The 20,644-nt window shown below is 45.8% G+C and overlaps 1 long non-coding RNA gene across 4 annotated transcripts; it reads right to left on the reverse strand.

Annotated features, from left to right (window-relative positions):
- Positions 1 to 4,722: 4,722 nt before the first annotated feature.
- LOC119295354 lies at positions 4,723 to 8,866 on the reverse strand. 4 transcript variants are annotated; one of them, XR_005143940.1, is made up of 5 exons: positions 8,128 to 8,866; positions 7,583 to 7,702; positions 6,656 to 7,510; positions 6,258 to 6,308; positions 4,723 to 4,964 (listed from the first exon to the last, which is right to left on the reverse strand). It is a non-coding gene; the product is annotated as an uncharacterized LOC119295354 (long non-coding RNA). The 4 variants fall into 4 exon arrangements; XR_005143938.1 differs by having other exon boundaries at positions 7,583 to 7,757; XR_005143939.1 differs by having other exon boundaries at positions 6,656 to 6,918; positions 7,357 to 7,510; positions 7,583 to 8,865.
- Between the last annotated feature and the right edge of the window lie 11,778 nt (positions 8,867 to 20,644).

The following is a 20,644-nucleotide window of genomic DNA, read 5'->3' on the forward strand; positions in this document are numbered from 1 at the left end:
TCCCGACAAAATCAAAGCGATTGAGCAAATTGAGGCACCAAGACAGGTCAAAGATGTCCGGAGGCTTGCCGGCTGCGTCGCCGCCCTAAGCAGGTTCATCTCTAAATCTGCTGAGTGTGCCCTCCCCTTTTTCAAGATTTTGAAAAAGGCGGGTCCAATGAAATGGACCCTGGAGGCAGAGGACGCACTTCAAGATTTGAAGAGATACCTCTCCTTTACGCCAATACTGGTCGCACCCAAGCCACAAGAGCTGTTGCTGCTATACCTGGTGGCGAAAAATCAAGTGGTCAGTGCTGCGCTAGTGGCATAGAGGGAAGTTGAGGAAGAGGTGACGACAGTGGCAAGGCCCTTAGGAGAAGAGCTAGGCCCGGCAGGATCCGATTCCGGTGAGGGCGAGCCCCCGATAGGGTCTGATCCCGGCAAGGGAGAGCCCTCGGCAGGATCCGATCCCGGCAAAACAATGTCTGTGCAAACAAGCGAGGTGAAGCAGAAGAAGAAGGTGGTGGAACACCCGGTCTACTTTGTCAGCTCCCTTTTGCAGGGGGCTAGGTCAAGGTACTCTGGGATGAAGAAGTTGCTTTTCGGCCTCCTTATGGCCTCAAGGAAGCTGCATCATTATTTTCAAGCACACGAGATCACCGTTGTCACTCGCCTCCTGTTGCAACGGATTTTGCACAATCCAGATGCGACGGGGAGGATTGTGGAGTGGGCAGTGGAGCTGTCAAGCTTTGGGCTCAGATTTAGAAGTACCTTGACGATCAAGAGCAGAGCATTGGCAAAATTCATAGCAGAATGGACATCCATGCCCAACAAAGAAGTTCAAGAAACCACCCTTCCCGGCAAAGAGGCAAGTACTCATTGGATTATGTACTTTGATGGGGCCTTCTTGTTACAAGGCGCAGGTGCCGGCGTGTTGCTTGTCGCGCCCACCGGAGAATGCCTCAAGTATGTGGTCCAGATGCACTTCCCCTGGGAGAGGTCGACAAACAACACCGCTGAATACGAGGGGTGCTCGCTGGTCTCAGGATCGCGGCTAACCTTGGGATTAGGAAGCTTATTATCAAAGGAGATTCACAACTTGTTGTCAGGCAAGTCAACAAGGATTATCAGAGCCCGCTGATGGAGGCTTACATGGATGAAGTGAGGAAGTTGGAAGAGCGCTTTGACGGTCTAGAAGCAGAGCATGTTCCTCGAGCAGAGAACAACATTGTCGATGAGCTGTCGAAGCATGCTGCCCTCAAACTACCTGTGGAACCAGGTACCTTTGTGCTTCAATTAACTCAGCCATCCATCGAGCCATCAGCAGAACAGAACAAGCGAAGGAAAGCGGGGCCCGGCAAGTACTTTCCTGGAGAGCTCCCAGGAGCCGCCGGCAAGGAAGTTGCCGGGTAACCCAAGCTTGTCGAGGAGCAGTAGCCACTGGCAGGACCCCAGGCCCTTGCCATCGAGGCGGCTGCCCCTGCAGCAGAAAACATGCCTTTAGCCCTTGCCGTCGAGCCCCAGGCTCCGGCATGGGCACAACATACAGTCTGTTTCCTCCAAACGGGAGAGCTCCCTGAGGAGCAGGAAGAAGCAGAAAGAGTAGCCCTTCGGTCCAGCATGTACCAATTTGTGGATGGTTCTCTTTATAGAAGAAGGCAGAACGGTGTGAAATTGAAGTGTATTCCTCAGGAGGACGGACTGGAGTTGTTGGAAGAGATACACGGAGGCATATGTGGCTCCCACATAGGGTCAAGAGCCCTTGCCGGCAAAGCATTCCGGCAAGGCTTTTTCTGGCCCACTGCCCTCCAGGATGCAACGGCACTAGTAACCAAGTGTGAAGAGTGCTAGTTTCATTCAAAGAAGCTTCATCAACTAGCTCAAGCCTTCAAACAATCCCTCTCTCCTGGCCATTTTCAGTCTAGGGGATCGACATACTGGGCCCCTTTCCCCGCGCTGTCGGGGGCTTTGAGTAGTTGTACATCGTGATTGACAAGTTCACAAAGTGGCCGGAAGTGGAGCCAGTGAGGAAGGTGAAAATGCAGTCAGCCGTTAAGTTCTTCAAGGGACTTGTTTGCCATTTTGGGGTGCCAGACAGAGTCATCACGGACAACGACACACAGTTCATAAGCCGCACCTTCATACAGTATATCCAGGACCTTGGCAGCAAAGTTTGCTTTGCTTCTGTTGCTCACCCAAGGAGCAATGGCCAAGCAGAAAGGGCAAATGCTGAAGTGTTGCGAGGCCTCAAAACAAGGACTTTCGACAAGCTGCGCAAGTGTGTAAGGCGCTGGATTGATGAGTTGCTAACGGTTCTTTGGTCAATCAGAACGACACCAAATCGAGCCACTGGCCAGACACCCTTTGCCATGGTCTACGGGGCAGAAACAGTTCTCCCCATTGAACTCATATACGGGTCACCTCGAGTGCTCGCTTATGATGAGCTTGAGCAAGAGCAGTTGCGCCAAGATGATGCAACGCTCCTTGAGGAAGATCGTCTTCGAGTTGTTGTGTGAGCCGCTCGCTACCGGCAAGCCTTGCGCCGCTATCATAGCCACCAGGTTCACGCCCGAATCCTTGAGGAAGGCGACCTTGTTCTTCGGTGCGTTTAGTCCACCAAGAATTCAAACAAGTTGACACCAAAGTGGGAAGGCCCCTATCGGGTAATATGAGTCACCAGGCCCCGCGCAGTCCGCCTGGAGACCAAAGATGGCATTCCAGTGAGAAACTCCTGGAACATCGAACATCTTTGCAAGTTTTACCCATAGGGCACGGTTGTACTAGCCTTGCCGGCAAGGCATGTAATGCTATGTACAGAGCCAGGCGCAGACCCTGCGCGTAGCTAGATAGTTTTTAGCATGTACAATTTCCTGCTAGTTTCCATTTATATATATATATATATATATATATATATATATATATATATATATATATATATATATATGGGCTATTCTGTTACGCGTAACAGAATATTATTCTGTTACCCTACTTGCACTGATGAATTCAAGCGGTTGAACTGATGAAAATCGAGCGGTTGAACTGATGCTTTCTGTTGTTAAAAATCGTCTTCTTTAGTTCAATTTTTTTTGCAATTTTTTTTGTCGAAACGGGGCGTGTAATATATCGTTGGAAAGCTCTTGACATCCACATTACAATCTTATAATTTGTTTATGCAAAAAAATTATGATTTAAGAGCAGTTTTGAAAAAAACGTTTTTTTCAAAACCAAAAACACGAATCGTATTTTGGACTTAATTTTCAAATGGCTTGTCGGAATTGAGCAAATGAGATGGCGTTGGAAATCCCGTGAAAATCCGCATCTTCCATATATGTACTATTTTTTCAAATTCTATATGATTTAAAAGTAATTTGAAAAATGGTGAAATTCTGGGAGAAATGTTTTTTACTGTTTTTTCCAAACGGTTTGTCGGATTGACGCAAATGATACGGCATTGGAAATCTATGGAAAATGCGCAACTTTTGCGTATAGAAAGTTTTTTCTAATTCCATACGGTTTAAATATGAATTCAAATACGGTTAAAATTGGTTTTGAACGCGGTTTTTTTAAAAAGTTTATCGAAATGGGGCAGATAATATACCATTGGATAGGTATCGAAAATGCGAAACTTAGTCATGTTGATCATTTTCTCTACTTCGCAACTGTTTAAGAGTAATTTGGAATACGACATGATGGATCCTGCTGTTTTCTCGTCTGAAAAACAGAGTAGTCGACTGATATTTGTGTATGTTTGTACTGAGCTATTTTTTTAGAGTAATTTTGAATGGTTCTGAAAAAGGGTACTTGTACTGATGTTTGCATGGGTTTGTACTTAGCGTGTTTTCACTAACTAGACTTTGCTCTGTTTTGCTCGTAAGTTTTCAACGGTTTATTGTATCGTCGCCCCTGTACTTGCATGGTTTATATCATCGAACTGAATGATATTTTTTCCAAAAAGAAAATGTTTTTTATTCTTGTTTGAACTAAACTTTTTTTACAATGATAGTCCTAGACTTCTCTTATTTGACGACTTGTACTTTTCTCATTTGAATTGCATGGTTTTTTTTTTCCTTGAACTTTTACAAGTTGAATTTTTGTCATTTCTTTTATTCCGAACGGACCATCATTTTTAACTTGTATTGATCAATATTTTTAATTCAACCATTTTTCTATCTAGAACGGACGAATATATGTTCGAGAAAAAGAATACTTGAACGGATGTATGTATGGTTTTATACTGAGCGTGTTTTCACATACTGAGCGTGTTCTGGACTTGTCTCTTTTTGCAACTTGAACTTTTTCTTGTTGATATTTTTTTATGTTTCATAATGTTCTCTTTTATTCCGGACCTCTCTTTTTCATGGGTCCGACCTTTTCGCTTTCTTAACTTTGAACTTTCTGGATTCCTTGTACCCAAACCTCCTAAATTCTTCTGTAATGTATCTCATTTCTTTATTTTCTAATTTTTCTAAAAGGGTTTTTGTAACCATGAAATTATTTATCCGTGAACTTATGGATTTTTTTGCCATGAACTTACCAACATTTATTCTGCCAAATACACACACTTTCCTGCCAACATTTTTAAAACGCTTCAGCTCACGTAGGCATAACATCAAACAAGCAAGGGCGAAAAATAAAAACTGGAAGAAATCAGTTTTTAGCTATTTACCGTATAAGTATATCATCCAACGTGTACTCGGTGTCAACTTGCATAACATGACACAGAGCAATAGCATCATCATACCATTAGCAATAGATAGCAACTCAATACAACAGCAGAACACACAATATATCTTTTTCTACATACAATGCCATGATTTATTATACATAATTGTTGGCAAGTACATGTCAAGCGAAACAATTTTTCAACAGAAATGACTTCTTTTGAGTGGTGTATGTCAAAACAATGATATTTTATTTTCTTGATCCTCCAAATTTGGGCGTAGAGAACGTAACAAGAGAAGTGAAGCAATGCCACCACCTAGTACCTGCATTTAGTACACTTCTATCTGAGATCGTAGCTTAAGGCAGTGAGGTTGCAAGTTCAAACACATGCCTGAATTGAACTCAAATAAGAAACTGAAATCCAACTACAATAAGAATTGAACTGAATGAAATTTATAAATTGAACCAAACTGAAAGAAGAAATTGGACATCATATGTACAACAAGAAATAAACTTGAGCAGTATCAGCTACTAAACAAAAAGATTGCTTTACTAAACCTAGAGATTTTATATTGGTGAACTTTTTCTTCCTACAGAACCGTATATCAAATACATGTACTGTTCCCTAGGTTGTAGCAACATGATAATTAGTAGCAGTACTACTCTAGGTGGCAAAGTAGTAGCGCCACAAAGGAAGGCCACCATCAATAGTGCGTACTACCGCGAAACCTAAAGTATGTGTTGGGCTGTTGGCCATGCTTGCTTTACATAGTACTACAAGCTTTTTATTAAAAAATGTACTACAAGATTTGTGAACATGAGGTCGTAGAGAAGTTGTACTGAGAGTTTGGATTTGAGCGGCCGGACAAGGATGCAGCACACACAAACACACACCACCAGATAAGTTTCTGGGGTTCTTAATGAGCTAATGATAGAAAACATGTTGAACTGAAATTTGGACTTCCAGGACTATCGAATGTTTTGGGTTCTTTTATGAACCTTTTTGTTATTTTTTTTCTTAACTAAAAACCAAAATTACAATCACAATACACACATGTACTACACAACAATGTGCGTTTGTACTGTCCATGTAAACGAATCAACCAAAAACAACTAATTTATGGAGGAAACCATGTTTATGTTGCTCAGTACACCATGTGATGTAACTACAAACTCCTTTTCTCTCTGAAAAAAGCATGATTCACAAATGACCTACATTTCTAGCATCGGTACATACTTGTCATGAACTGATAGAATTACTCAAGTAGACCAAATTCGAACTAGATTAGAAGAAATTCCACAGAGCATCATTTCTAGCATCCGTACATACTTGTCCTTTTACGGACTGATGGTAGATATAGATGGCGAACTGCTGTAACACATGTATTTAAGGTGAACTTATATTTTTCATGCACCTTCCCATTTTTCAGATCATACTATATTCCAAAGCCAGCTGTAACACAACTCAGTTATTTTGCATGAACTTTTTTAAGGAAAAGCTAGAAATATTTACTCAAAGTTCAGTAAAATATTAAGGGAAATAAATTGTAGTGCCAATAGCAAATCCTCAAGGGAGTTTATATTTGAACTAGCTACAGTTTATTTTTTGAACTTACCTGGCAGTAATACATGAAGTCTAGCAGCCAATACAAGTACCATGCGACAATCTGTAACAAAAAAAAGATGTAGGTTAAAACAAAAGTTGAAATAGCAGACAAACTCGAAGAAGCTAGCATCAACGATCTTCTAACTGAAGCACCATAGGTTCCCAATTTAATACCACTACAGAGTACTACAATAATTCTGTCAAAATTAAGTACACAAAGAACCTCCACATCAATCCATCACAGGATCATCCATTTTACATTCCATCCACAAATATGCATGGCAAGTTTCAGAGTTGGAAGCTCTCTAAATTAAGCCATCTAAAAACTAAGTGATACATATATGCAGGAACAAAACTAGCTCTAAATGAGCAAGAACAGAGTACCAAGAAGATTCATCAAATTCATACCAAAAATGCTGAAGAATGGAGAAAGTTGAGCTGGATCAGGAGGTGAAACACGGGTGGCCTGCACGCGGCTCTTTGAGTGACCGGCGTCGGAGCAAGAAGTTGGACTGATGACCGGGAGGGAAGGCTGGGCTGGCTGCTGGAGTAAGCCAACAAACATGTACTGCTGCTCGCGACGAACTCGACCTCCCTAATGCCATGGGGTTGGACTGAACACATCTCGACTGTGCTACGGAGATCTACCCTGCTAATCAACATATGCAAGTCTGTACATACAAAATTGGTTGAATATGATGAACATAACAAAATGGATGCTATTTTTCATATTTGAATTTCTACTAATTAGACTTGCGAAGGGGAAGTAGATGAACTGAAAAGCAGGAACTATTGCAAATTTTCTATACAATGAACTACCATACAATATAAAACTGATTTTTTTAACACACACACTGCACTGATTCAGCTTTCCTTTTATGAACTGATGATAAAATACATGCAGGGCTGCTACACAAGCAGCAAATCTATGAATACATGACCTTTTTTGGCTAGCAATCTAACAAGTGTTATAGCAAAGCAGGAAACAAGCACACTTTTTAAACTACTCATGAATACGCATCAAGCTATAAGTACAAACTGCTTCTCATTCACTAAAACGTGAGCTAATTTTCAATAGAGATTCACAAAAACGGGTGATAGCAGTGAACCTGTGACGAAGAATTGAACTGAAAAAGAAATTTTTTGGAGGTAGAATACGACGTCGGAGATCACGTGGACCGGCTACACCTCATTTGGACTGATAGCTTTGGTGAAGTGGAGTTGATGGAGGCGGAGATCACGAGCGGTGCCGGGATTTGGCCGCTGCAGGGAATCCATCAGCGAGCATGCATCACAAAAGCAAATGTTCAAAGAAAAACGAGACGGCGTTCTCACTTTGTGGATGATCAACGGGCGCAGCGCTTGGTGAAGATGTTGGTCGCATTTCGACTTAGACTGCAGCCAGAGCTCGACTTGGACATCTGATGATGATCTTTATGCTGCTGATTAATTGGTCTGATGGTACATGTGCATGCCAATAGATAAGCGAGCATGCTGCTATGAAGTTAACCTATTTTTATAAATTTATTATTCAGATTCAGTATATCCATTACCTATATGCAGAATCAACATTGTCCATGGTTCAGACTACTACTATTTTCTTGAGAAAATGCAAAAACCTTGTGTTTCAATAGTAATGCATAGCGGCTCCCTTATCAATTGTTCAGGTATCGTTTAGCAATTAAAAATCGAGGAGTTGCATGCCCAGCAATTCAGAACTAAGATCACCAAAATTTTTGGGCCATAGCCCAAGTCTGATTGCACGAAAAAATCTCATCTGAACGTGCAAGGGATGAAGGGAGCACAAGGTGCAGTACTATATAGAAGAAATGACTCTGAGACAAACTACTAGATCTGATTTTTTTGCAAAGAAGTCATACCATTTCAGCAGTCTTGCTGGATGAGCTACGCGAGAGATCAAGTTGAGCAACAGCAAGTTCTAGCAAGTTCGACTTGGTGAAGATGGTGCAGCGGCAAGTTCGACTCGGTGCCGCAACTTTGCTGTTCTCGAACTGTGCAGCGACTGGATGTGCTTACCTGGCTGGATGTGCCGGACAAGCTTATCTACTAGAACTGCAGGAAGCTCGAGCCTCTTTCGGCCCTGGGATGGCTCCCATGCCTGGGGTAACACCGGTGGATCGGGGTGCAAGGAGAGGAGTAGCGCCGGAGTCCAGGTTGTAGCAGGCTATGCTCGCCGAAGCCCGGCCAGATCCGTGCGCGGGGAGCACTCGTGGCAGGATCTGCGCCTGGAGTAGCTCGGGGAGGGTGCTAGCCCTGGATTCACCGGGGCGGGCTGGCCGGCGTCGCCGGAGGGAGAAGGGTGTTGCGGGGGAAGGGAGACGGGCGACGTGGGGAGAAAGGCGGCGGACGGCGCGCGGGAGGAAAGCGGCAGCCGACGCGCGAGATGTAGGCGAGGACCGGCGTGGGGCACGGTGGTGGCGCACGCGAAGGAGGCGGCGGCAGGCGCGCGGGAGGGAGGCGGAGACCGGCGCGGAGGATGGCGGCGGTGCGCGGGAGGGGGTTGACGGCCGGCGCGAGGGAGGAAGTTGGCGGCCGGTCCGAGGGATGGAGGCGAGGAGTGGGTTGGGGCCAGTTGCGGGAGGCAGGGGCGGGGCACGGGTGGATCCGTTGGCTCCCTCGCTCCGGCTGACACCGTCACTCGCTCGCCCGCGGCGACTGCCTCCCGCGCCTTACAGGGGCGATGGTAACAGAATATTATTCTGTTACGGGTAACAGAATAGTCCAACCCTATATATATATATATATATATATATATATATATATATATATATATATATGCATGCGTGCTTGTCCAGGATATTGTGCTGCCTTGGATTCTAACAGGTGTTGAGAAACCATCAAGGCTCCATGCCCCTGTCCTCCCTTCCTCCCGGCCGCAGTACCGACGCCCCGACAAGAAATTGAGAAGATTGCGTGGCGTGGCGTCCCCGTCAACAACTTAATCAGATAAAGTTCCTCCCCTGCCCATTCATGTTTGTAACTTGCGATTTGCGCATTAGAAAACCTCGTCACTCTGTCTAGACTGGGGTGCTCCCATCCCCGACTCGAACGTTGCTTCGGTCGGGGTTGTTGCAGTAACCTTGGGCCTAAGAAGAGTTTGGCAGGGGGCTGGACCCTGCGCCTGTAAACCGGCAGATGTGATTCTTCGGCAGACACAGGAGCGCCGACAAGGTGGCTTACCGAGGAGACTCATTTATTTTCATTAAAGGGGCACTTTGCCTCTACACGAACGTATACATGCATGAGTTCCCGGCGAAATCTCATCTTTTTCATTGATATGCTGATGCAAATGCATATATTACATAACATGAGCATGGGCTCGGTACAGTATATTTCCTAGAAAGATAAGATTTGGCAAATGCCTACGTATTCGGAAAAAAGATAAGTGTCTCGTAATCCCCGTTCTTGCCCCATTCCTCCCCAGGCACGGCAGGCTACACAAGGTGGCGGGCATGGGGAACTGGGCGATGGAGAGCTTGACCAAGAAGCCCGCCAACCACCGTCGCCAGGGAGAGCAGGACAAGGCCCCCGGCAAGGCGTGTTGCCGGGGGAGGGAGCGGGCCAAACGATGGTGCAGCCACTGGCGGTCAGCCGGAGTCAGAGTCGTCATCCTCTCGCCCGCTGCCGTCGTCGTTGTTGGCGCTGTCCTCCTCACCACTGTTGCTCAAGGAGGAGCTTTCGTCATCAGTGGAGCTCTCCATGCAGCACCCTAGGCGAATTCCGGAGTTCCCGTAGAGAATGTGCCGCTCCGCCAAGCTGTTGGCATGCGCAAAGGTCTTCCACCCCTGACAAAGATACATGACTTGAGGGCGGGGCAAGTTGACGTCAGCCCACATGCTGCCGTTCCCACAGTCCCTCATGTGAAGCCTCAAGGCCCGCGGGGCGTCCTCCTCCATCACTCGAGCGAACGGAGTCGGAAGCCGGAGGCGACTGCACATAGGCTTATGCAGCCTGATGAAGAACTCATAGGGTTGGTCCTCGATGTGGCCGCCCATCAGGGGAGGGGCCGCCGGCGGGAGTGCATCGGGTACGCCGCCCCGAGCAACGCGACAACCTCGACCCCGTCCCCTTCCTCTCCCCCTCGTGGCGTGCTCCGCCGTCGGAGGCTCCGAGGGAGGAGGAACGCGTTGTCGAGCAGAAGCCCTCGTCACCTCCGTCAAGGCGCTAGCGCGCCCTTTCACCATGGTGAATGGGAGGAAGATGGTAAGCAATAGGGAGAGAAGAGAACGAGTGCGGAGAAGCACTGTCCCTCTCCCCTTTTATAGAAGAGCAAGGCCGGAGCCTGGCCACCAAGCCGAAGGGGCGGCCGCCCCGCACGGCCAATGCGACCTCTTGAAGCACGAGGAATCGGAATCGACCCGCTCCCCCAATCCATGAACGCTTGATTTTCTGCCTCGGCATTAATGCCAATGTCCTCCGCGCCCGCTGCCTTCCATTCACAATGCATGGAGGGTACGTGGCGAGGCAGAAGGGGGCGTCGGGACGGATGGGACGACCAATTGCCACCCCGTGATCGTGGGGTGCGGCACCACGCAGGCTGTGACCCGAGTCCACTTAGTAAATGAGTAGCGCCCCTGCAGATTCATTCCTTTTTAATAAAGGAAGCACGGGACGCCTCTTTGCTATCGACTGCGAGATGACACGAGCATGCTGAGGCCATCCCACGCACGACCTCCACATCACACACACGATGCGGGTCGTGGGGAAGCACAACTGACAGAAAAATCGTGGTGGTTCACCTCTGCCACGCCCGCCTGCGCACTGCTTTGGGCCTGGCCCAACTACGCCTTGCGCATGTGTGTGGCCCAGGCCTGGGGCTCCCGTCGGTGTACAAAAGTGTGGGTACTTCTGTACCCCTTACTTGTGCACGGATGGTCGCAGCTACCCCTTCAGCAGGGCCTAGCGAAGCAGAGGAGGATAGCAGGAAGCAAGACAGATGCTTAGAGTAGCAAGCAGCAAGAGGCAAGCAGGGCCACGACAGCAACAAGCCTTGCCGAGGCGACCTGTGAGGCCCTCGGCAAGGTCCTTGCCGGGGCAGCTTGCGAAGAGACCCTCAGGGCCACCACCCTTTGTGTTCAAAGCTCTGACACCATCGACAATGTTAAAGACCAAGATCTGGAGAGCGCATGCCTAGTAGCATGCAACCCATCACAATGATTAGAAACCCACGAAACCATGTGGGATAAGGAGACGAAGAACCCCGGCAAGGCCTTGCCGGGGACAACTCCAAGGCCCCCAGCAAGCCTTGCCGGGGACGATCGTTGGGTCGCGGCCAGGCCGCACTCAACAAGGTTTTTCCACTTCACCACCACTCCAGCGCAACGATAAGCATGTTAGCTAAGCAGGCGCCTGCGTGGCAACATGCAGATCTTCGTGGAAGTCTACCATCTCGCCAACACAGTAGCTGGTTGGCCAACATGGCGCTGCATGCCTCGTCGGCCCAGACGCGTGGGAGGCAAGGAAGAGCGGCGAAGGACGCGATGGCCTCTGTTGTTGCCCCAATAAAGCGAGAGGACACGTGGGCAATGCATTAAATGCGCTTGTCCTACGTTGATCGAGCGATAAGCTCGTATCACTGTAGCTTGCCACCTCCTGTATGCCGTTGTGGCAACCCCTTTGTGTATAAAAGGAGGCCCAAGGCGCACAGAGAGAGGATTCGGACTTTTGGACAAAGCACACACCATAGCTAGTTCAAAAGCTCAAGAACACACATATAACCAGATAAAGCAGGACTAGGGTATTACAGATCCTTGCGGCCCGAACTTGGATAAAAATCCTCTATGTCCTAGTGGCTCCACCTGCTCTTCGTGCAACTAACCCGCCGCTGAACATAGAAGGGATCCTTGTGACCCCATAGGTGAACGGTTTCCCCGACAATTGCCATGTAAGCAGGCTATAAGCCCACCATTGTAGTACTTGCTCTTAGTGGCATGGCGGACCAACGGTGTGGGGTGCGAAGTGGCTTCGCTCATGTGGGGGGCAGAGGCCATTCTATGTGGGCGCTAGGTCTGAGAGGACGGCCTTGTCGTCAGCGTGTGACCTCTCTGTGGCAACCATTCGCTCCCCACTAGCCTCTTTGTGTACCCTGGCAACCGTCCACCACCTCTTCGCCTTTCCCTCTCGATTTGGAACTGTTGTGGCACACTCTTCCTCCATCCATTTTCCTTCACCCTTCCTTCTGCCATTGTTCGACCGTCTTCTCCATGGAGGGAACAGGACAGAAACAACCCTGTTATTCTTGCCATGATCTGAAAGATGATGTGGTGGAGGAACTCATTGATCGGTGCGACGTCATCACCTCGGCTAGCATGGCAGGTTCATTCAAGTCCATTCTCGACTCAACAAATAGGGTTCTGGAGTGGTTGGATCTCCCCTATCTTCTTCGCCATGACATTGGTCGTCGGCGTGGGGATGACGGAAGCCTCGCCTTGTGCAAGTTGATGCCACTTGATAACGATACGTGTGATGTTAAGATGCCATCGCTTGAGGGTAAGGCTTGGGCAGGCCCAAATGGAGATTGGGTTGTTTATATTGGGTATAACTGCGAGTGGGAACTTGTGAATGTGTACACTCGTCACCGGGTTCCACTTCCAAAAATGACAGACTACCCTGAGCTTGAGCACACAGATGATCTACGTACGTTCAAATACGATCATGGGGACTATCGTCTATGGAAGATAGCAATTTGTCGAGTTCCCAACCGCTCTTCAGATTACAAGAACTATGAAGTTGTTGCTATCTTCGACAAGCTTGTTGCCATCCTTACTTCCACGCCTTGATGGATACTGCTCAAAAATCAATTTCATGCAATTCAGTACGAGGGTTTGTGTTTGCTGCCACCACTCGTGGCACTATTTTTGCATGGAATCCTTATGATTCTGGTACGTTTGTCTTCCACCGTAATTATAATTGTTTCATCCACATGCATGCGGGCTAGCTAGTTTCCCTTTACTAATTAAACTTCTTGTGTTTCCAAGGTCCTGTGAACATTCCACCACCTATACTTGAAAATTTTTATAACCAAGGGGGAGATGACGATGGTGATGATCACGAGCATGATGACGAGCAGGACCTATATACTCAGTGGCGCCTGGCAATTTATTTGGTTGGATCACCTCTTCTTGTATGTATACAGGGCATCGTTGATGTTACTAACGAAGCAGGTGTTGTCTCCCATGGTCGAACTCTCCGGACCTATTCCAACATTCGTTGCAGGGTATTCGGGATGGACACTCGTGAGCTAGCGCCAACACCTTCTCCCTGATTAGTATTGATAGTCTTGGAGAAAACTCGCTCTTCCTTGGACAAAACTATCCAATGATGGTGAAAGGCGATCCAGCTGTTGTTGACACAACGTTACTACCATTTGTGAGAAGCAACTGTATCTATACCTTGGACATTGCTATGGTTCCCTACCCTCGCTATCACAATATGAGTCCTATAGGCCACTTCAGCCTAGATGATCAGTCATGCGTTGCTCTCGAGATTGACAATAGGAGGCCCTTCCCAAAGAATCAGTTATGGTTCAAAGCAAGCGTTTCCAACGCCAAGGATTGGTTGAGCTGAAGTTCATTTCATCGCTTTGTTATTTGTTGTGTGAGAAAAACTTTAGTATTTACTAGAATGTTTTGGTGGAAATAATCTATAATCCAACATGTATCCTCATTGTTGTTGTGTGTTGATGACTTGTTGTATATAATCTATAATCCAACATGTATCCAAAACGTATATAGTTTTTCTATTTGGATGATTAATGTTGATGCTTTATTGCTTAACCGAAGCATGGCACGTATCCATTGTTGGTCTAACACTCACGGTTCGAAGAAATAATCCATTTGGGATATTGGTTCCCAATTATTAATAATCTCCCGTTTGTAATTAGATAAAGATTACATCAAAACTGGTCTCAAAATTGACCAAAAAAAGTACAATGCAACTTTGTATTGGTGTCCATATGACAACATGATAAGTTTCATGAACTTGAAATAAGTTTTGGATATACTAGAATTTAAAAATCAAGATTCTCATTGTTTGAAATTAGTTGCACGGGGAGTAAACATGCACCCAATGAGACACATGTGTTTTTGCATTCCATTTAGGTGCATTGTCAGGTGTGCATGTAGCTCGAATTTGATTTTTGCACATTATACCTGTAGAAAATCAATCAATTAATGTACTAAAACATCTTAATGATCTTTGATAATTTTCCAAATTAAAATGTCCCTCCTTTGGTAACATATATATGTTCACCGCGAGATAATTAATTTAACATGCATCGTAGTTGCGGTGGATTCGCGGTGTGTGTGGGTGTGTGCGTCTGGGGGTGGCGGGTGGCTCGCAGTACAATATGAGTTGTGAGCCACCGTCTGGGTTGGCCGTTTTGTTAGGCAGGCCGGTGCCACATCAGAGTCGTGAATTCTTAATTTAAAACATTACAGAACCCTTTCATACATACATGTTTTGGCCACATGCAGTCGATGGTTGTCCTACACGACACTCGATACTCGCGTGTGACACTTTTAGTGGGCCCGCGAGGTCTTCATCCATCACTTTGACGAATAGCTGGTAATGAGGTTAATTTAAAAAGCAGGTATCTCAATTTTTGCGGCCGAGTGATGGTGGGGTGTTTGACATTCATTCCCATTTCTTGCATGGGACCTAAGCATGCTACCAAGGATATGGATTTTAATTTTCAACCAATTTATATGCATTACAGCATGTGCCTGTAGTTCAAATTTGAATTATGCACATAAATGCATTGAAAACTCAATTAATGTATAAAAATGTCCAAACGAACCCCGAAAAATTCCAAATTTTAACATAACACTCATGTTGTTCTATGTTGACACTAGAGAAAAAATTGAAAGCAATAACAGGCAACGGATATCATTTCGTCCCCAAAGGTGGCACGTTCTGTACCAAAACCATGAGGCGGTTGTTGTGATAAGCTCTGGTTTGTGAGAAGCTTATACCCAAACCTCCCCCAAATGGGACAAAAAATTTACCACGGCATGTTGACGACGCTCCACGATGGCATGCCAAGTTTCATAAATTTCAGAAGAGTTTTGGATTTACTAGAATTTAAAAAGCAGGTATCTCAGTGTTTGCAGCCGAGTGACAGTGGCAGGGTGTTTGAGATTCATTCCCATTTCTTGCATGGGACCTAAGCATGCAACCAAGGACACAGATTTGAATTTTCAACCAATTATTATGCATCAGAGCATGTGCCTGTAGTTCAAATTTGTTATGCACATAAATGCATTGGAAACTCAATTAATATATAAAAATGTCCAAACGAACCCCGAAAATAACCTAAAACTAACATAACACTCATGTTGTTCTATGTTGACACTAGAGAAAAAATTGAAAGCAATAACAGGCAACGGATATCGTTTTGTCCAGAAAGGTGGCACGTTTCCTACCGTAACCATGAGGCTTGTTGTGAGAAGCTCTGGTTTGTGAGAAGCTTATATACCCCAACCTGCCCCAAATGGGACAATATTTTTACCACTGCATGTTGATGTTGTTCCATGCTAGCGTGTCAAGTTTCATAAATTTCAGACGCGTTTTCGATTTATTAGAATTTAAAAACCATGTGTCTCAATGTTAGTGGCCGAGCGACGGTGGCAAGGTGTTTGACATTCATTCTCATTTCTAGCATGGGACTTAAGCATGTAACCAAGGACACACATTCCAAATTTTAACCAATTTATATGCACTGGAGCATGTGCATGTAGTAGTTCAAATTTGAATTGTGCACGTGAATGCATAGAAAACTCAGTTAATGTATTAAAAATGTCCAAGCGAACCCTGAAAATCCCAAAAGAAGACACATCACTCGTGTTGTTCTATGTTGACACGAGAAAATTTTAGAAAGTAAGAAGATGCAACATATATCGTTTGTCCCCCAAGGTGGCACGTTCCCTACCGAAACCATCTCGCTTGTTGTGAGAGAAGCTCCAGTTTGCGAGAAGCTTATACCCAAACCCCCCCCCCCCAAATGGGAAAATATTTTTACCACAGCATGTCGATGCCGTTCCATGATATCATGTCAAGTTTCATGAATTTCAGCCGAGTTTTCAATTTACTAGAATTTTAAAACCATGTATCTCAATGTTAGCGGCCAAGCGACAGAGTCAAGGTGTTTAACATTCATTCTCATTTCTTGCATGTGACCTAAGCTTGCAACCAAGGACAAACATTTGATTTTGCAATCCATTTTTATGGACTGGAGCATGTGCTTTAATTTTGAATTATGCACCTGAAATGGCTAGAAAACAAATTTAATGTATAAAATTTCCAAAAGAACCCTGAATAATTCCAATTTTTGTACGACACACATATAGTTGCTTGTTCACTGCAGATAAAAGGTCTAACACCGTCCATTGCCGCTATGACCCCATTATGTAATTCAAATCAAAATGAAAAATCAAGTAGATCCCACATAGTTTATTATCACCAACCGTGTGAGATGCAGTACAAAATATCCGGGAGCACCATTGGTGTATAGTACGCCCATGGCTTACGCGAGAAGGTGCGTCGGCTACAGTCCAAATTCGGTGTGACAAGCACACTAGCTCGCTCCCCAAATACTCCCGCTTCTGCACCCTCGCAATCTCAAAAATATCTGCTCGCCCTTGATCCAAATTTTCAGTAGCCCCGCCTGGTTACTCCTGCCTAGTAAAATTTTCAGTTGCCGTGGTATTTCCTCAAACACCACCTTAACCCCCTGTCCCCCTCCACACTCCCCAAAACCTCCACTCACCAACACACACCACCCCCGTAACCATTGGTAGGTCGCCGCCATCACTGCTGCCTCCATCCTCAACCTTTTCATGTGTGCCAGGGAGCTCGAGGATTCAATGGCACAAGAAAGGTTTATCGTGGCCTCTTCGCCCGACACCGGCGAGGTGGCAGCTGAGGTGTCCCCGTCATCCTCCGCGGGCTCTTTATTGATCCGTCATCGCCGGTCCCCTGATCCGCCCGCCGTCACGCCCCTACGCTAGTTCGAGGACTTCCCCATCCTTCCTTGGACCTGACAGCCGACGAGGTGCTACCTCAGGGCCCCGCAGCGGTGGTGGGGGATGTGGGTCACCGAGATTACAAATCGGGAGACCCACACCCGCCGGTGGCTCGGTAGCTTCCACACGGCCGAGCTCGCGACCATGGAGTACGACCACTGGTAGGTCCGCTACCACGGCGTGGCGGCTAGGCTCAATTTCCCCTTCAGCACATGTCTGGTCCACCTCGTTCCACCGGAGACAGGGGTGGTGAGCTCGGCTATGGCGCGGGAGGACCGCGAGGCGTGGGAGCTCCTCAAGGCCGAGGCCGTCGACGAGGCCTACATGCAAGAGCTCTATCGGCAGCACCCGGAGCTCATGAAGGCGGAGCGGGCGATCTTTGCCGGCATGGAGGGCGGTGAGGTTATCGCACTCTCCTTCACTGACGAGGTCGAAGGCGGCGAGGATGGCGGCACGGAGGGCGGTGAGGTTATCGTGCTCTCCTTTGATGATGAGGTCGAAGGCGGCAAGGATGGCGACATGGAGGGCGGCGAGGTTATCGTGCTCTCCTCCGATGATGAGGTCAAGGGCGGCGAGGACGGCGGCATGGAGGGCATGGAGGTGGGCAGTGAGGACGGGGAGATCGACATCGACGAGTGGAGGAGTGCCTTCCTGAACGACCCCGATGACGGCACTGGCCCGGACCCAGCTCATGGCACACCGTACCTGACGAGGAAGGATTGGCTCGACCTCTACTTCGACCGAAAGTAGTTTAGATTAGTTTAAATTTATGTTTTATGTTCAGTTATGCAAAACTATCTATGTTTATGTTTGAATGCATGCTACTTTCGGTTGAACCTGCTTTGAACTTGATCAAATTGAAGTTTACAACATTAAGTTTAGGGGATCGACTAGAAACGGCCAAAAATTGCTGGAGTATATATATATCCACTAAGGGTTTTAGTCCTTTAACTTTTAAAGGATCGGCTAGAGATGGCCTTATGCCTTGTTTATTTCAGTTCTTCACAATGTGATGCTCTATATGTGCAACTATTTGCCGTGCAATTCAATTTCATCAATAATAGGTTCAACAATACCACTATGAATTACGATATTTGGTTGTTGTTAAGGATATTGCAGTTACCATGCCTTTTCGTTTTTTTAACAATAACTAGTGTACTTTAGACCTGCACAATACCAGTTTGAATGACTATTTGCTTGTTTATAAATGTTATGCCTGATGTAGTTAACACACCTTTCCACTTCTTGTTTTGCTTAACTAGCGTGCTTAAGCCTGTAGACTGAAGCTATCATTTGTAGATTATGTTGTCTACCATGGATATATTTGGTTAATGTTTAGCATGTTGTGCTTAATATGCCTTTATATGTACTCATACTGGACAATATTGAGAACAATGATGTTTTCCATCGATGTTAGTTTCATTGCATTGCTTATATGTACTCACTGTTCAGGATCTCGGTAGCTGGTACCATATAGCCTGGGGGCTGATAAGGGATTAATCGTCAAATCGGACATTTCACTGAATATATCTGTAACCCATTTATCAGTAGGTTAACTAGGGCCATATTTAATATATCTGAGGCTACATAGCAACATGCATTGTACTGAATGACTAAATATGCAATTCCAGGCTACATAGCAACAAGGAAGAGTGTTACCTTAATGTTCGTGTTACCTTAATGTTCTCATGATGTCTAGATATACATGTATAAAATCTTATATAATGGGATGGAGGGAGTGTTGTACTACATTATTTTGCAATTGTTGTTTAGCTTCTAATATTAACTTGGTGCTTTTAGGTACACATGTCATTGCTAAAGATCCACACTTTGACCCTTTCTGCATATGGGGCAATGAGATATTCATGAACTAGCATCAAGTGAGGAAACTGATAAAGATTGTTATTAAAATGGGTCAAAAGATGTCAATCGAACTATTTGTTTACACTTTATGCAAGACAACAGTGAACTGCAGGATGGTAAGTAAGAACCCTGTAGCCTTCTTTTTACTGCCAGTAATGAGTTGTGTTAGATGACAATGTCTGAATCTTTTTTCCTTTGCAGTGGATCCTGAAGCATTTTACTCAAGATTACCTCTCAAATTACATGATTGGCGGCCGGCCATCACAAGGGGTTGGACTACAGTCGTGCGTGCCTTCTGCATCGAGGAGAGCACAATAGGGCCATTCTGCTTCACCTTGTTCAACAACTAGAATGTCCGTCGCCTCTTTCTTTACCATCTATAATAGTACAAGTATAGAACCCTGGTTCATCATTCTTTATTTCATGCTTATGTAATTCTTAAACATATGTACCTGTGAATTGAATAATGCATTGGTTGTTTGAACTTGATGGATATGAATAAAGCTATAGCCTACTTGCATGTTTAAATTAGGTACAAGTTTAAATATCAGCAATTAAATTAGGGCGAAATTACGGTGTGCAGGTCATTACGGCGCACACGTTTAATAAAGCACAACGTGTGTGATATACATCAAAATCTGACATGGTTCACGGAGTGGAAACGTGTGTAACAATGCACACAGTTGTTGTTTGCAAAGCGCGTGTGATGTCAGACACTATCACATACGGTGCGGGAAAACTAAATGGGTGTGTATGTCTACCTATCGTACACGGTTTATAATCATGAACTGTTTGTGATGTGCCAGGCATCGTAAATGTACAACCAGTTTGGTACGTGCCTAGAAAACTCCCGTGCCTGGAATCTGCCTGGTTTTAGGTAAAACCACAAAACTTCGACTGCGATGGCAATGCGAGCACAAACGAGTAGCAAGGATGAAGCATTTTGGATATTCGAGACATCGAAAATGATTATATAGGGGCAAAGGGAATGACGTATGTTGTCATAATGGTTCGACCGATAAAGATCTTCGTAGAATATGTGGGAGCCAATATGAGCATCCAGGTTCCGCTATTGGTTATTGACCATAGATGTGTCTCGGTCATGTCTACATAGTTCTTGAACCCGTAGGGTCCGCACGCTTAAGGTTCGATGACGATTTTTATTATATGAGTTATGTGATTTGGTGACCAAATTTTGTTCCCGGATGAGATCACGGACATGACAAGGAGTCTCAAAATGGTCGAGAGGTAAAGATTGATATATTGGATGATAGTTTTCGGACATCGCAAGTGTTTTGAAATGTATCGGGTACATATCAGAGTACCAGGGGGGTTACCGGAAACCCCCGGGGGAAGATATGGGCCATAGGAGGGAGGCACACCAGCCCACAACACAAGGGGTGGCGCGCTCCCCCATGGAAGGAGTCCGAATTGGATTAGGGGAGGGGCGGCGCCCCCTTGTTTCCTTCTCCCCCCTCTCTCTTCCCCTCTT

The sequence above is a fragment of the Triticum dicoccoides genome, chromosome 4B (assembly GCF_002162155.2).
Source record: "Triticum dicoccoides isolate Atlit2015 ecotype Zavitan chromosome 4B, WEW_v2.0, whole genome shotgun sequence".
Classification (NCBI taxonomy): domain Eukaryota; kingdom Viridiplantae; phylum Streptophyta; class Magnoliopsida; order Poales; family Poaceae; genus Triticum; species Triticum dicoccoides.